We start from the raw sequence: 18,638 nt of genomic DNA, 5'->3' as shown, positions 1-18,638 counted from the left end.
TTTTGTGTATTGCTGTGTCTGTTTTCAATGGTCCAACACCTCCCACTTCCTTTATCATGAATGTTGGTACACCCATCAAAACTTAATATACAGCTAGACTCCTAATTGGATCAGCATAAATAATATGTTATTTAAAGAGCTGCTTTTCTAGGAACAGTACTTCTTTTTGGCAGGGTGCATAAAAATCTATGATTTTTTTTAAACAAAAAAAAATTGGGTTTTTTTTTGATAAAATGCTTTTTGAGGAAAAAAACCTATCTCAAGATAGTTTTAATTAAGATACATTATAGCTCAAAGATATCCCATTATGGAATAGGGATTATAAATTCTAATTCTATAGTATGAGACAATATATTCATGTAATGTTTAAAAAAAGTTTTGTAAATGAGTTCCAATAGTTCATGGATTAGGGACCCAATCTGATGGGGTTCCAGGGGCTTCTGTATAGATTATTTAAGTTCATCTTTCTATCTACCCACTGGGATAGAAGTCTTCAGTCTAGAAGATACCATCAGAGATGCTTAGTTTTGCAGTTCTCAAAGTGTGGATTTGTGTCTCCAGAGATAAAATGCTTGTTAACAGCAAAAATGGTTTTCAATAAATAAATAAATAATATATAGCGGTAACGAATAACAGACCTCAACCCTATTGGCCCTTTGCAAATTTGTGTACACAGTCTCAATCCCTTACCTCTCTTTAAGTGCAAAGTTTCAAAAAGTTCAATGGATAGAAGATTGTTGGGGGCAGAAGAGATCTGGACAAGCAGAACAAGTCAGGAGATAAATGTGAGAAGGGCGGGACAGGAAATAGAAACAAAAGGGAAACTGTTTGAGCAGCATATTCCAGAAGTCTTGAGGTCTTTCTGAGTGTAGCCTTCATTGATTTGAGATCTACCATACCATTCTCTCATGAGAAGGGAAAACCTATAATGGCAGCAGTAAAAGAGACCCAGTTCGGGAATATTTTAATGAAGTTCCTCTACCTGTGGATAAGACAGGGATGCAAAAAATGCAAGGCCTGGTTGCTCGAATGAAACAACATCATGAGACGTGTTCCTTCCCAGGAGGAAGCTATGCTGAAGATGATAAAAGGAACATGTCTGAACATGCAGGATCTTCAAGTTGATAAACTTTTTTATTTCATAATTCTTTCTTAAGGACTGCCTGTCTTCCTTCTGGACTATTCTTGAAGTCTCATGTTTGAGCAACAAATATAGTCATTACTCTATGGTACTATCTGTTTAGATGCAGTTGTGATAAAAAATAAATAGCTGAAATAAGCAGATCTTCCTTTTACAATTTCACCTTTGAAGTAGTACCAAGTGTCAGTGAATGCAATGAGTAATACTAAATGAGCAGTATGGTAATAATAATTAAATAACTGCATTGACTTATTTTGTTTAGGAGAATCCATCCTCAACATATAGGATTCTGAAGACTATCCACCTTGAAGATGACCATCATTTTCCATAGTTTCAGAGTTATCTGCCAATGATAGTGTTTCAGTCACATCATGTATGTCAAATAGCCACACTGTATCACCTGTAGCAAAAAGAAAAAAACCCTCCATCATTCAGAAACAACCATAGATAAGTTTGTGATAAGAACCAGCAGATGACAAAAAAAAGGTAGTTGATGAAAAAATTGCCCGATTTGTTTATGGAACAAACTCTCCTTTTCATTTGATTGAGAACCCACACTTCATTAACATGGTTCAGTCATTAAGACCAGGATACCGTCACCCAATGGAACAGATGTCTCAGGCAAATTGCTGGATAAAGTGTATGAAAGAGAAATTGAGCAGTGTTGCAAAAGGTCTAGAGGGTGAAATTGTAAACCTGAGTCTTGATGGGTGGAGCAGTCTCCACAATGATCCTGTTGTATGTGCTTGTGTGACAAGAGAAGAAGGGAATGTCTTCCTTACAGAAAAAACTGATAGATCAGGAAATTCACACACAGCAGAACACTTACAAGAAGTAGCAGTAAAAGCTATAACAAACTGTGAAAAAAAAAATTCAAATATCCAGTACACAGCTTGGTCAGACAATGCTGCAAATGCATCCAAGATGAGAAGAAATTATTTAGAAGAGAGTGAAGACATTGCCAAGCTAATAACATATTGTTGCAGTGCTCATTTGATGCACCTCCTAGCCAAAGACTTCAGTGTTCCAGAAATAAAGGTTAATGTTGTTGAAATTGCAAAATTCTTCCGTAAAACCACTTTGCGGCAGCTGCTCTGAAAAAAGTGGGAGGAACCAAGCTATCTCTCCCACTAGACGTGCGATGGAACTCAACAGTGGACTGTTTTGAGCACTACATCAAGAACTGGCCTAATCTGATGACAGTTTGTGAACAAAATCCTGAAAAAATAGAATGCAGCACAGTCTGAGGGAGGAGATTGGCTGCTGGGGTCTCTGGGAAGGGGAGAGGGTAGGGAAGGGGGAAAGAGGAACTCACCTGCGAGTGTAACTCTCTCCCCCGCTGTGAGGTGAGGTAGGCTTGGAAGCTGCAGTATCCTTTGTTGCCCCCTATAACATCCATTCTTCTCCCCCACCCACATGAAGCGCCCCTCTCTCCCCCCTCCTCTCTGGTAGGCCTGGGTTGGGTGAGGGGAAGGGGGGGGCTGACTGGCTGCGTGCTGAGGAATGAAAGTGAAAGTAACTCACTTCCTTGGCAGCCAGCCAGGATTGGAATGGTCACAGTCAGCTGGCTAAGCCAGATAGCATCATTAGCATGTGTGAAAAATCAGGATGGGGGTTGGGGTAGAGTGACCAGATGTCCCACTTGTATAGGGACAGTCCCAATTTTTGGGTCTTTTTCTTATATAGGCTCCTATTACCCCTCTCCCCATCCTGATTTTTCACACTTGCTACCCGGTCACCCTAGGTGGGGGTAATTGGTGCCTATATAAGACAAAGCCCCAAATATCGGGACTGGCCCTATAAAAACAGAACATCTGGTCGCCCTAGCTGGGGAGCGCGTCTCTCCCCCGGGGCTGGCAGCGATCTCTCTCATCCGGGGGGGGGGGTAGCTACACAGGGCAGGATGAGCTGCTGAGGCTCCGTGGGTGCCCCGTCCCTGAGATCAGATGCTGTGCTAACTTCACCATGGTCCGTTGGACTGGCGGTGGTGCCCATTGGTGTGTGATCAGACCTGAGGGTTTGCTGCTGCTGTTGCCACTCTGCACCCCAAGAGGTGGATTTTGGGGTACTGCAGTTTTCCATCTATCTCCTCCTCTACTAAAGCTGTTGGACCAGCAGGCTGGGGGGGTGAGTGAGCCAAGTATGAAAGCAGTACTGTGTTGCCATTTAGATTGTCATTTAACAACTTTGTTTGCCAAAAATGCTTGCTAACAATCCTGAATCCAATTTCAATTTTTAAAAAAAAACAAAAACAGTATTTTAGCCAAAAACAGAAAATTAAGTTGTTGACAATTATTTGTGACAAGTTTGGTTTGGGGCAGGAAGTGGGCCAGTTTTCATCAGAGAAACAAAAAATGTTGACTGGCTTTACAATAGCCCTGTTACTGCTAAATAGAGCCCTCCAACAATTATAATATGGTCATCTCCTTACTAGTGTATAGAGTGACCATATGTTGTACTAAGAGTCTCTTGCTTTTTCCCCCCAGTGAGTCAGTATAGCTTTTGCCAGCCCAGAGGTTGGGCAGCCAATGTCTTACATTTTCACAATGTTTTGTCCAACTTTCATAAAGTAAATACACAGTTAATATGAGTTAAAAAGGCCAAGGACACTTCCTTGTGAAGAATCTGTGCAGCAGATCATGCGAGAGCTGTGAAAATGTCAGTTTTTGATGGAACTTTAGAGGCAATGATTTATCATGCATTTCTGGCAGTGCCCAAAATGAGCTGCTATTGCTAATGTCTTTCCAAACAAAAATAAGGCACAATAGGACTTCTGTAACAGTTCTGTGCTGCCTTAATCTAGATGAGATGATTCTGTGCTGACTTCATTTTGGTCACTTTCTGCTTTACCTAGGAGTAAAACTAGGGTTATATTTTGCCACTGTTTGGAAACCCAGCTTATTAAACTGGATAATGCCATTGATCTATTTACAGTATAAGGTGGATATAGAGTTGTAACTAACATTAAGACTGATGCCCACTATACATTTAAAACTAAAAAGTGGCTTTGTAAAAATGACATGGGTTTCCAACTCTACTGTGTCTCAGTCAGGGTAGAGTGCCTTGTGAGGTGTCTTCACACTAGCTCATGGTCACAGGCTCATGACTATCCTATATTAGTTATTTTAAATAATATTTCTGATAATTTAAACAGTTATTTCTTTAAAAAACACCCTTATAAGTTATGTCGTGTTGAAAACAACTTTCCAGGTCACAAAAAAGAAAATGGAAAGATGAAAGAGGATTAGCTGTACAAGCACAGAAGGGTTCCATACTTAAGTTTGTAAGTCATGAAAACAACAAAGTTGATGAAGATCATCAAGTAACTGCCGAAGAAAATTTTTATGCAGACGAAGCTCAAGAAACGCAACACCACACAGAACAATCATTTGAAACAGATGCAGTCACAAAACAAGAAATTACAACAGTTGAAACTGTACTAGCATGGGATATAGATGACATTGTCACATAGCCACAATCTTTAAACAGATTCTGTGCCATTATACTTGAGAAAGGCCCTGGGAGAATAAAAAGTCTTGAATATCCTAAAGACATTAGAGGTAGGAAATTCACAGAAAACAATTACTATAAAAGACTTTCTAATGGTGAAATTGTCAACAGATGGTGGCTTGTGTACTCTAAATGCAAGGATGCTATATTTTGTTTCCCATGTAAGCTTTTCAATAGTTGCAATTTTAAGATAGCAACCATGGATATTAATGATTGGAAAAATCTTAGTCACATATTACCGCAACATGAAAAGGCACACCACCACACTGAAAGTATGCACAAATGGTGTGAGCTGCGTGTAAGGTTAAAAAAAAAAATCAGACAACTCTTGATGCCCAAAATTAAAGATTGTTGGAGTCACAGAAGCAGCATTGGCGTTGTGTTCTTGAACATCTATTATCTATTGTTGAATATCTATCAACAAAACAAACAATCTTGCTTTTAGAGGGAGCATTGAGAAATTATTCCAGCCCAAAAATGGCAATTTTATGGGCCTTGTACAACTGCTTGGAAAATTTGACACAGTGATGAGTGAACATCTCCGAAGAGTAACTAAAATGAAATACATGACCGCTATTTGGGACCAAGAATTCAAAATGAACTGATCATGCTAATGAGTGATAAAGTGAGAGACAAAATTGTTTCATTGGTTACTTTGGCAAAATATTTCGCCGTAATTCTAGATTGCACTCTGAACATAAGTCATCAAGAACAGATGTCGTTAGTAGTGAGATTTGTTGACATTAGTGATTCAGCACAGATTACAGTTAAGAAATCATTTATCACATTTTTAGAAGTAGAGGACTCTACAGGTTTTGGACTTCTTCAAGCTCTCCTTGATGAACTAAAACAAATGGGATTGCCAGTAATGAACATTAGAGGACAAGACTAGGATAACGGTGCCAATATGAGAGGATGCATTTTTGGCATGCAAGCTAGATTGCTGGCAGAAAATCCACTAGCCTTTTTTGTTCCATGTGCATGCCACAGCCTTAATTTGATTTTGTGTGATATAACCAAGTCTTCCGTAGAAGCTATTTATTTTTTTGGTTTGCTGCAACGCATTATATGCTCTTTTCAGCTTCCACTCAACAATGGCAAATATTCAAAGCACATGTCAATGGTATTACTGTTAATCCTCTATCTGAGACACGCTGGGAAAGCAGAGTAGAAAGTGCAAAAACACTGAGATATCAATCTCAGGAAAAAGAAAAGGAGTACTTGTGGCACCTTAGAGACTAACAAATTTATTTGAGCATAAGCTTTCGTGAGCTACAGCTCACTTCATCGGATGCATGTAGTGGAAAATACAGTGGGCAGATTTTATATACACAGAGAACATGAAACAATGGGTGTTACCAGACACACAGTAACAAGAGTGATCAGGTAAGGTGAGCTATTACCAGCAGGAGGGGAGGGAAGGGGAGAAACCTTTTGTAGTGATAATCAAGGTGGGCCATTTCCAGCAGTTGACAAGAACATGTGAGGAACAGTAGGGGGGGAAATAAACATGGGGGAAAAGTTTCACTTTCTTTGTGTAATGACACATCCACTCCCAGTCTTTATTCAAGCCTAAGTTAATTGTATCCAGTTTGCAAATTAATTCCAATTCAGCAGTCTCTCATTGGAGTCTGTTTCTGACTTTTTTTGTTGAAGAATTGCCACTTTTAGGTCTGTAATCGAGTGACCAAAGAGATTGAAGCATTCTCCAACTAGTTTTTGAATGTTATAATTCTAGATGTCCGATTTGTGTCCATTTATTATTTTACATAGAGACTGTCCAGTTTGGCCAATGTACATGGCAGAGCGGCATTGCTGGCACATGATGGCATACATCACATTGGTAGATGCGCATATGCCATCATGTAAAAGATGCTCTCCTGCTGGTAATAGCTCACCTTTCCTGATCACTCGTTACAGTCTGTATGGTAACACCCATTGTTTCATATTCTGTGTGTATATAAAATCTCCCCACTATATTTTCCATTGTACGCATCCGATGAAGTGAGCTGTAGCTCACGAAAGCTTATGCTCTAATAAATTTGTTACTCTCTAAAGTGCCACGAGTACTCCTTTTCTTTTTACGGATACAGACTAACATGGCTGCTACTCTGAAACCAATCTCAGGAAGTTTACGAAGCACGAGTTGCTATTTCGGAAGAAGCCAGAGATCCAAAAGCTGAAAGTGAAGCACAGTCATTGGCCTCTGAAATATCCAGCTTCAAGTTTCTAATGTCTGTCGTAATCTGGTATGACATTCTTGTTAAAATTTCAAGTGTAAGCAAAATAATGCAGAGTCCAATGATGCAGCTGGATTCAACACTTACCTTACTAAACACCACACAAGACTTTTTAGTGAAATACAGAGGAAATGGATTCAAAGCAGCACAGGTTACAGCAAGACAGCTTGCACAGGCACTCGGTGTAGAACCAAAACTTCCATATCCGAACGTGAAACGAGTTTCAAGGCAAAAACGGCATGCGGAATATGAAGGCACAGATGAGCCCATAGATGATCCAGAAAAGAAATTTGAGGTTGAATTTTTTAATGTTGTGATAGATAAAGCAATATTTGCCGTTGAAGAAAGGTTTAATACCTTACGAGCACACCATGAAAAGTTTGGATATTTGTATGACATAACTAAATTCAACGAAATAGGAAAACAAGAGCAGCAAATAACGAAGTGCATGAACTACAGAGCCTCCTGAAGCACGGTGATAGTTTTGATTTAAATGGACTTGAACTGTATGAAGAATTGAGTACATTGTCATCAATGTTGCCACATGCAAAATCGGTGATGGACATTGTACAGTTTATTCATATCAGCAAACTTGTTGACATATATCCTAATGTGTACATTGCCACTTGTATTCTACAGACAATTCCTGTAACAGTAGCATCAGGAGAACAGAGTTTCTCAAAACTAAAGCTCATTAAAAACTACCTCCATTCTATGAGTCAGGAATGATTGACTGGTCTTGCTATTCTCGCAATCGAACAAGACATCACTTTGTCTTTGTCATACGATGACATTATTACTGATTTTGCAGCCAAAAAAGACAGAAAGATCACTTTTAATTAAAAACAAATCCTGGTTTCAATACCTCTTCATAGAAATTTCCAATAAAATGTTGACAAATTTAAAAAAATATATTTGCATCATTCTGTCAATAAATCAGATTTTTTTTCTATAGCGCTACTTCTTTAGTGCTAGTCCATCAGCATTACAGTGTCCTTAATTAAGTTAAACTGTTTTTACTAAAGTGCATGTGGCAAGTTTTCCAGTACTGTAAGCTTATGTTTGTGTTGCTAAGAGCAAGTCAGGCATAGGGGCACCAGTTTAATAATCCCGCCTAGGGCACCATAAATCCTAAAACCAGCCCTGACTCCAGGGATCATTTGGCTAGAGCTGCTAGTTCATTAAGCATGGTGAGTAAGCAGCCAGCACATTCACTTAGTCTGTGGCACACCTGAGCTTTAACAGCCACAAGGCAAAAGATCAAAGGCCATTCCCAAACCTAGATCACCAGCGCCTCTCCCTACCATGTTCCATCTAAGCCACCAGGGTTCTCATTCAACAGTTTTCTTTACAAATTACAGTAATTCTCTCAACATCAAAGCCACAATTCTTCGAAGTCTACATTTACATAGAAATTATACCCTCTGAGAACCAAGAATTTTACACATATGAAAACAAAATAAACATGTCACTTCATTTTTATGAATTAGACAAAAATGACCATATACTAAGTCGCTCTTTACTTATCTCCACTGAGACAACACACAAAGCTTCAGGATCTCTCAGTTTCTGCTTCTGAACATTTTACAAAACATACCTTGCAGCACACCCCATGATCAGAGATGAGTGGGATATACACTGCTGAAATGTATAGCCTGCAAGCTGATTCCTGACTTTAATCTTTTCTTTGCCAACAGCAGTCATAAGTCACTGTACTGTAGCATGACAAACTGCATAAGTATGATCAGGAGCACATTACAAATGGACTGTCACAGCAAACAGAGAAGTAACAGGAAATCTAACACCTGGGCTTTTTGCAGTGTATGACTTGCTGAATATGTATGTGAAAAAACAATCAATCATTTCCTTCTGAGGTTTTTACAACTGCCGCCCACCTAAAAATACAAGTTTGAACCAAGATTTTCCGAAATAGGGAGAGCTGACAGTTAGGTTCCTAAGTAAATAACGACAGGTTTCAGAGTAACAGCCGTGTTAGTCTGTCTTCGCAAAAAGAAAAGGAGTACTTGTGGCACCTTAGAGACTAACCAATTTATTTGAGCATGAGCTTTTGTGAGCTACAGCTCACTTCATCAGATGCATACCGTGGAAACTGCAGCAGACATTATATACACACAGAGACCATGAAACAATGTTGGATCATATTAAAGAAGTTCTGTATTAAAATCACAAATGAGTTTGATTCCCCAGAGTTTAAATTCCAGGGTATTACTAATTAAGAGGTCTCTTGGTTTTTGGTACTGTTTCTCTCCCTCTCTGTGTGAAACTTGCAAGCTGCTAATTGTGTTAGTACATTCTAAGACAGAGTCTGTTCTCAAAGCAATTCACAGAGAGAGACTCAAAGCAATACTCTAACAACAGAAACAGCACCCAGAGACTCCCCGCCCTTTTGTTGTATTAACAATTGTGATTAAAATAGAGATAGAGGATGGATGTGGATGGATGCTTGGTGTGGATAATAACTGAATGATCAGGGAGGTGCCAGCCTAAGAATCCAGTGTCCATTGGCTGAAGAAGGCGTCAAGTGGAAATAACCAGAGGACCCCCCACCCCCCGGAGGGCAGACTGGAATCCACCCAACAGCCTCAAGGATGGGAGAACCAAAGAACAAGATAACATCTTGGAGCCGTCAGGAATGTGCCATCTGCTGATTGATTCCGCAACAGCATGATGAAGCAATTCCCAGAGACTGGCATAGGAAGAAATTCCTATAAAAATAGACTCTAAAAAGTGAGAACTTTGGGGTCTGATTCTGCAAACCAACTTCCAGGAGCATCAGATGAGCATCTGACAAGGCCCTGCTCCCTCCTCATGTCCAGTCCACCTGGCCAGTGGCTTGGCATGAGCAACTCTAAGGCTGGTAACTATGATAACAACCTTGCAGAACCTGTGTGTGTGGGTGTGTATGTGTGTGTGTGTGTGTTTGTATGAATGAATGTGTGAATAAATATGAGATTGAATGGAATGTTATAGCTATAACTAACTGCTTACTATGATTCTTTCTGTATTCACAATAAATGTGGTATTTTGCCTTTTTCCCTTTAATAAGATCCTGCTGGTTTTTATTTTATTGGTACAACAACACCTCCTCCCACAGTCAGGGTGGATGTGGCCCATTCCCAACAGTTGACAAGAAGGGGTGAATATCAACAGAGGGAAAATTACTGGGCCACATCCACGCTGATTAAATTGGCCTTATTAGCAATACAAAAAGTAATTTTCCCTCTGTTGATATTCACCCCTTCTTGTCAATAGTTGGGAATGGGCCACATCTACCCTGATTGAATTGGCCTCATTAGCACTGACCCCCCACTTGGTAAGGCAACTCCCATCTTTTCATGTGCTGTATATTTATACCTGCCTACTGTATTTTTCACTCCATGCATCTGATGAAGTGGGTTTTAGCCCACGAAAGCTTATGCCCAAATAAATTTGTTAGTCTCTAAGGTGCCACAAAGATTCCTCGTTGTTTTTGCTGGTTTTTGAAAGTGCTAAGTAATGGGAGCTGCTGAGTGCTTGGTTCTTTTACTGTTTACAAATAGAGACACTGGGTCACAGGGCTTAAGTAGCTACAGTTTAGGGAAGATTTGGGTCTTTCTGAACCATTTTTTGGGGGCTATTAAGAAATGCATCTCTTATCTAAGTTATGGCATCATCATGTGTACATGTTGCTGTCCTATTGTCACTTCCACTGTCTTGTGTTTATACTTATTATAACTTTTTGTCTCTCTTAACCTAGATTTTTGTACTCTCTGAGGTAGGGAACAAATCTCTCTGGCTCTTCAAAGAATCCAGCACATTTTTTGGATAAGCATAAAGACTTGCTGCTTACATAGGCCATGCTGCATACTCAGCCAGGCCCCTGACCCCCACCCTGAATGCCCATTTGGTCAGGCAGAATACAGGGGTAGAAGGTGAGGGATCTGCCTGGAGTGGAGCGGGGGTGAAGAGGGGCCTGGCCAGGGGGACACTAGGTGCCTGGCCAGGGTGGACAAAGACATGGCTGGAGGAATTCATCAGAATGAGGGTGAGGGGCTGCCTGGGGAGGCCAGCCAAGTGGGGTGGGGTCAAGTGGCTCCCAAAAGCTTGATTTCCATTAGGATCTGGCCCACAGACTGCCCACTGAGTACTGCAAGCAGAGGAAACTCTCTGGCACCCTAACCTGAACCACTGTATTCTGAATAACCAAATGGTGAGTTAAGTGGAAATCAGTCTTTCCTCATTTTCTGATCTTCACTAAAATCAATCGGGTTCAGTCCACTGATGCCTAGAACATCCCCTGAAAATATTGGAATTGATCAGATGCAGCTTTCAAAAACTGTCACATTCAAACAGACTGAGCAATGTCCTTGAGTTCAGCTTCAGGTGTCACTTCGGTCAGTCAACAATTTTATGGTCTCTCATGCCGGGAGTCGGGACACAACATTCTGGTTTTTCAAAGGATCCAGCATATCTTTGCGAGAGGTACAAAGAATAAATACAAAGAGTAATGAGGTTTTTGGTTGATTCTTTTCAGATTTATCTCTAGTTCTTTGACGTAATTCTTTTTCTGACACTGGCATATGTATGTCACTTTTAATGACCCAACAAAATATAGGTAAATCCACAAACACTTTCATATTTGAAAAGCTGTTCACCTATTTAATTAAAACAAAGCCAAAAAAAAATTCAATTAACATATTTAAATACATCATAAAAATATGTAACTTCTTAATACTTTGCCCAAAAGTAATGCTTTTCATTCATGGCCATCAAATAAAGTTGCATCCCTCTGGTAAATATATATGTAATACATATTATGAAAGGAGTCCTAGTGACAGCTATAGTTAATGCTGCCTCACTGTTCCCACTATACTCCCTTGTTTTCAGTTGTTTGTAACATTATGAACCTTTTACCTCTTGGGCTGCAGTTTTGCAGGACTAGTCTTCACTCAAGGATGATTTTTTTTAAAAAAGTTTGTACAAAAACATTTTTGCATATGAGGAAGGCAGGAAAAAATACTCTTTCCCAATAATGAAAAAAAACTCAAACAGCTCTAGTGCCAAACAACTAGGCCTCAATGGCTAAAATTTGGCAAACGGACAGTCCTTTTTAAAAAATGCCTTTGAATGTCCTAATGAAAATCATTTTAGGTTAGGCCAAGAATTCCTGACTCTGAGACCCATGCTCAATCCCTAGACTACAGTGGCTCTTAGCAAACACTCCATATCTCTATCAGCAGGTTTCATTGTTTTACTTGTTTTGTACAAAGTGTTCTTGGCATCCTGATTGCTGTTACTTCTACAACTACTCTTTTTCTTATAGACAAGTGATGAAGTATGACTGCGTAAGAACCTCACACCACAGCAATGTCTGTCAAATGTCTGTAACAATACCAAAAACACTGCAGTTCCTAATGGAAGCCTATTCATCCAGCAGACATCTCAATTATATTGTTAGATAATGTCTTCCAGTCCCTTCTTACGTGCCCCAATTCAGTCACCAAAGAAGTTATAGATGCAAGGGAAAATGAATCTTCTAGGATATATGCCCATTTCTCTCAATTTTCTGACTCCTGAATTGAAGAAAACACTCAAAGTACTGGCCCAGATCCATAGCTGGTATAAATCAATGTAGCAGCATGTCTTGCTGATTAACACCAGCTGAGGGTCGGACCCATTGTCCATGAGTTTGTACAATGATGAGAATAATGTTGATGCTAAACAAATACAAAACATGATGGGTAAAAAACCCCAAGTCAGTTAAGTTGCGATAGAACACCATTAAACCAGAATTATTTCTGTTTAATGGTTACCATAAAAATTGTTCCAATTGCCACTTGCAAGTAAGTTGAATCCCCACAGTGTGCCATCTCCTAACTATAGGCAACACCATGGTAACGCTAGTTAACTAAAATTGTAACGCTATTTAAAGTGGACCAGTGTACAGCATTGTAATGTACAGAACACTTTATAATTAGAGAGCTAAATTATGGCTCTTAAAGCCAGCAGAGTGCTTGTAGCAGGGTGGTCACTACCCAAGCACTTCCTCATGGCCAGGGTCACTTTACAGGCATCCTGTTAGCCTCCTCTTGCAGGCCGCTTAAGCACTCCACTCAGGGCATGTCTACACAGCAATGTAAGGCCAACCCCCGCCCCCCTGCATCCACACACCAATTGGGCTAACCTAGGGCTTGGTTAGACCCTGAAGGACTGGAGGGTCTGAGCTCATGTTAAGCTGGGACTTAAGGCATGAGCCCTGTGGCTTTCCTGTGTGCACGTGGTCCTGGCTTCACTCGGGTCCCAGAAGTCCTCCAGACATAGCCCAGAGATCCTGGCAAGAGAGGAGCAACACTGCGGGCAGCCAGCGCAGCGGCCAGAAGCACCATTACCACTGTTCCTGCTTCTCTTGCTGTGGCAGCAGCTCCTACTCCAGTGCCTCCTCGCTGCTACATGGAGCTTGCCCAGAGCAGGGAGCAAAGGAGATATGCGGCCACCAGGACGTTGGGGGTCATCACTCCCTCAGCCATGCTGAGCCAGGAGCTCTGCCACTGCCCCTCGCTTCAGGGCAGCTGCTTGGTCTCCACTCCACTTTCTGGCCCTTGCTCGCGCCCCTCCATGGGGCTGCATAAGCAGAGGCGCCCGGGCTGCGGGCACTGAGGATGGTGAGTGGGAGCCAGCCCCAAAACTTCACCACAGTCTCCTGGGGATCACTTATCCCTGCTTCCCAGGGAGTAGCAGGGGCAGGGATAAGGGATCTCGGGATGGGGAGTGCTGTAACACATTGCACCCCATGCCCTGGGGATGCACTTCACTTCTGCAACCAGCAGCATCCACACTGGGTGGGGGGAGGGGTCTTTCCTCTAAACCTACCTTTTATGTCAAACTTCAAAACAAACAAACAAAAATAAAATAAAAAAAACAAACAAAAACATCTTCATTGAACACCCCATTTTAAAAATTAAGAATTGCAAAGTTTCATTTTAATAGTTTGACAGCCCTGGAGACGGATGCCCTAATTATCCTCACAGGTGCACATGGGCATTTTCCTGCCAACGTGACTCAGCCTAGAGGTGGAGAGCCCGATTCTCAGATGAGATGGTAGTTCAGTATAAAGCCTTCTCCAACTGCAGCCATTCTACTGAGACAGCCACCAAAGGAGCTAATTATGCAGTTCATGTATCATGTGCTCCTTATGGGCACCTGAGTCTCACAGACAGCACCATCACAGTTACGTAGAGTTTTTCCATAGTGCAACACATTCATAGGGCTAGAGTGTCAACATTGGGAGGACCGGGGGGTGAGGAGCTGGGCACTCTGAGATAGAGTTACTTTGACTTGGGTCTGTGCACTGCAGTGTGGACAAAGAGCCTTAGGTTTGAGCACAGATCAGAAAATCCTTAACCTAGGGTTAAAATTAGGGCAGTTGATTAATTGCAGTTAATTCACACAATTAACAAAAAAAGTAATAAAAGTAAAGGTACCAATGTGAGATTTATAAAAATAGCGACAGCACTCGACCCAAGGTTTAAGACTCTGAAGTGCCTTCCAAAATCTGAGAGGGACGAGGTGTGGACATGCTTTCAAAAGTCTTAAAAGAGCAACACTCAGAAACTAGAGAACCCAAACAACCAAAAAAGAAAATCAACGTTCTGCTGATTCAGATGATGAAAATGAACATGCGTCAGTCCACACTGCTTTGGATTGTTAACAAGCAGAACCCGTCATCAGCATGGATGCATGGTCCCTGGAATGGTAGTTGAAGCATGAGGGACATATGAATCTTTAGCACATCTGGCATTTAAATTTCTTGCAACACCGGCTACACAGTACCATGAGTACACCTATTCTCACTTTCAGGTGACATTGTAAATAAGAAGTGGGCAGCATTATGTCCTGCAAATGTAAGCAAACTTGTTTGCCTGAGTGATTGGCTGAACAAGAAGTAGGACTGAGTGGACTTGTAGGCTCTAAAATTTTACATTTTATTTTTGAATGCAGATTTTTTGTACATAATTCTACATTTGTAAAGTCAACTTTCATGATAAAGAGACTATACTACTATACTTGTATTAGGTGAACTGAAAAATACTATTTCTTTTTTATTTTTACAGTACAAATACTTGTAATCAAAAATATAAAGTGAGCACTGTACACTTTGTATTCTGTGTTGTAACTGAAATCAAATATTTGAAAATGTAGAAAACATCCAAAAATAGTTAAATAAATGATATTCTATTATTGTTTAACAGTGCAATTAATCCCAACTAATTTTTTTAATCGCTTGACAGCCCTAGTTAAAATGCAATGGTCAAGCCCAGGGTTCCCTGACATGGGTCAGCTGACGTGAGTCCCATTAATCCTAGGCTTACATTGCTGTTTAGATATACCCAGGTTTCAGAGTAACAGCCATGTTAGTCTGTATTCGCAAAAAGAAAAGGAGTACTTGTGGCACCTTAGAGACTAACCAATTTATTTGAGCATGAGCTTTCGTGAGCTACAGCTCACTTCATCGGATGCATGCCGTGGAAACTGCAGCAGACTTTATTTATACACAGAGAATATGAAAAAATACCTCCTCCCACCCCACTGTCCACAGCACCCCTACCGAGCACTAGTTTAATATTAAATAAAGTTCATACAAACCTCAGACTCCTTAATCACATAATCCAAACAATCTTCAATGAGTCCCCAACATAAAGTTCATAATCATAATTCAACAGTCCTCTGTCAGTCTGCTCCACCCAAGGGCACCAGTTCACAACTCTTTCTGGCTGGAGCTCAGCCTTTTGGCCCTGGCTTCTGTCTTCTATCAGCATCTCCCCTGTCCTGAGGGAGAATGCAATTTATATACTGTCTTTCTCCAGAGAGCTCCTTCTGATTGGCTGGAAGAGATGGGTTTTAAAAAACTTCTTGCAACTAATTTGAATATTGGCAGGTTCAGGGGCCTGGAATGGTCACGCTACAAACTCCTGTTCATACGATGTTGGAGGTTTTAAATTAAGCTTCTGGCCCTTTACCATAAAAAATTGCGTATTCCATCTTCATATTACCCATTAAGTATGGTAAGTTATGGAGAACAATATTTAAGAATGGATTTTCTGAATATTGATTTGTTTATGCCATCTACTTTATGGTGCAACATATATTCCTAGTCCTAGTATTATATACTGAGGCCAATGCCAACCACTGGATGTTCAGCACTACTGAAAAATCAAGCCACTTATTTAGGAACCTAAATTCAAACCTACACACCTAACTTCAGGCACTCAACAGGGCCATCCTTAGGCATACGCAGCATATGCAGCGGGCACCTGAAAATTTGGGGCACCACTTGGTCTTAGTGTCCCCCCTCCTGGCTTTCCTATCCCTGTTCTGACCCTTCCTGAGACTCCCACAGCTAGCTGCTGCAGCCTGGTGAGTCTTCCTCAGGAGGGGATCTAGTAGTTAAAACTGAAAAAGCCTCCAGCCTGCCAGCCCTATTAGCACAACACAAACTGTTAAAGAGCTATTCAAGGGGTAATGAAGCCATTTAACAGGCATTTGCCAAACCCCAGGTATATACTGTCAGTTTCTGAATTTACTGACAAAAACAGTTGTGCATTACTGTAATATTTACTCAAAACATGTCAGTCTACAGGACCTTAGTTTAAAATTTGCTTTAAAAATATTTCATTCGTGTGTTGGTGAAGATTATAAAATCCGGGTATAGATTTTTAGATGCACAATCATCTTTAGCCCTAAATGCTTGAATCTTCAGCCATAGTTCTTTTAAATAAATCCTTCAAAAGACCACCCTTATCTAAAATACACATTTCAATTACTATAGTAAAAAAAAAACTTGCTTCCAAAGTCTTCCTGTCTTTTCTGCCCATCCCTTTCTCCCTTCACCCCCCACCCCCGTCACCCTCCACTGCCATTGAAGAGGTCCCTTTAAGGGACAACACCCCTTTCCTTCCAGATAGCTGGACAAAGAGTTTCCCTTTCTTTACTTCTGACTATCTGATGAACTAATTTTAAGAGAACCCTGCAGCAAAATCAGTACCTTAGTAAGATATAAAATCCTTTGTTATGCCTAAAATCTTTGGAAACATTCTTTAAAGTTAGTGAAATTTCATAAACCTGTCTATTGTTATGGAGATCACACAAAGTAAATTATTGTTCCCTTTTTCTAAAAGCAATGAACATTGTTATGAACACACTAAATCTCTGTGACTGATTATTTTAAAATAATGTCTTTGTTTCAGTGAGTTAAATATGTAGTAATCTGGAATGATTACGAAGGTTTAAGAGTACATTTAAAACATAAAATCAGCTCAGAAATACTGATTAAAAAATGTAAAACAGAGAAGAGCTGCATCATGTATTCCATAATATTTAATATTGTATTCAGCAAAACAGCTGACTCGCCCTTACTACAAAGTTTTTGCAAATAAATGTCTGACAAACTTCAGGGCATATCAAAAAACCTCTGACTGACCTTTATTATTCCCAGGTTTAGTGCTTTTAATTAGGTACCTTCCTGCACATCCATTCTGCGTGAGGGCGAGGGTACGGGGGTCTCTGAGGGGAACTGTGACTCTCCACCACTGTGAGGCGGGCTGGGCGTTTTGTTATCCTTTGCTGCCTGCCTCCCTCCCTCCCCCCTTCCTTCCCCCCCAGCCCACAGCCGGGTTGCGAGCTAGGGCTGCCATCAGGCACAGGGGCACAAGTTTAATAATACTGCGTGGGCCCCCATAAATCCTAAGGACGGTTCTGGCACTCAATTTTGAAAATAGTGGCCTATACTATACTGTGCCAGAGTACAGCCCTTCCTAAACCTTCACTTTCCCAAAAATGGCAGTACTGTGGCTTAAAATCATACTACCCTTATGATGCTAATGCAATATTTTGGATCACCTAACACATAAAAATGTATGGTTTCAGAGTAGCAGCCGTGTTAGTCTGTATTCGCAAAAAGAAAAGGAGTACTTGTGGCACCTTAGAGACTAACAAATTTATTTGAGCATAAGCTTTCGTGAGCTACAGCTCACTTCACGAGCTGTAGCTCACGAAAGCTTATGCTCAAATAAATTTGTTAGTCTCTAAGGTGCCACAAGTACTCCTTTTCTTTTTATAAAAATGTATGTGATAGGCATACAAAAAGTAATAGAAATATTTGGGAAAAGGAGGTAGAGCTTGGTTTTCCATTTTAAAAAAGTACAAAATATAATTAGCATATCCTGGATATGACCTACATTTCTTTTGACATTTCCCACAGCTTCAGCTTTCCCTGCTAAGAACTAGGCAATTCTTTGTTTAATTGTCTGTCCTGGGAAACACCTAACACTATGAACCTCTGTATGTAACTGATCAGTTTAGTCTCCTGTTGTTATTAACAGAAGTAACACAATGCAATATTTTTCTTCTCCCTCTTCTTTCCTTCACTTATTCTATGTGACAGCACATTACACGTTCTACTTCAGTAAAAATGACTAGAATACCATTATACAGTAGTTATTTGCCCCCAACAATCTGATTGTATATTGTCATTTTCTACAATTTGAAAAGAAGCAGATTTATCCTTTCAGCAGCCTCCATACTTTTTGAACACCACCAGGAAGCGTTTAGATACAGTTTGTTTCTGGTTTTGTTTTTCAGCTGAATATCTGCACTATTTCTACTCACTTACACACAATTGGTATGCTGTGAAAACAAAATCCACATAACGCTGATTTCATGGGTGCTATAGAGACCAAGGAATTACGCTT

The 18,638-nt window shown here is 40.4% G+C and overlaps 1 protein-coding gene across 10 annotated transcripts in view; it reads right to left on the bottom strand.

The window, feature by feature from the left end:
* The window catches only part of ANKRD6 (ankyrin repeat domain 6), a 174,186-nt gene that overhangs the window by 76,794 nt on the left and 78,754 nt on the right, over positions 1–18,638 (bottom strand). Inside the window, exon 1 of one of the 10 annotated variants that reach the window (XM_073336729.1) lies at positions 15,535–15,673. The exons of the other annotated variants lie outside the window; for them this stretch is intronic. The gene's annotated coding sequence lies outside the window, so the exon portion shown is untranslated. Of the gene's footprint in view, positions 1–15,534; positions 15,674–18,638 lie in introns of those variants that run through there. 10 annotated transcript variants of the gene reach the window in all.

Source organism: Lepidochelys kempii, chromosome 3 (assembly GCF_965140265.1).
Source record: "Lepidochelys kempii isolate rLepKem1 chromosome 3, rLepKem1.hap2, whole genome shotgun sequence".
Taxonomy (NCBI): Eukaryota; Metazoa; Chordata; order Testudines; family Cheloniidae; genus Lepidochelys; species Lepidochelys kempii.
The sequence above is the reverse complement of the archived record's forward strand: the minus strand, read 5'-3'. Positions and strand labels throughout refer to the sequence as shown.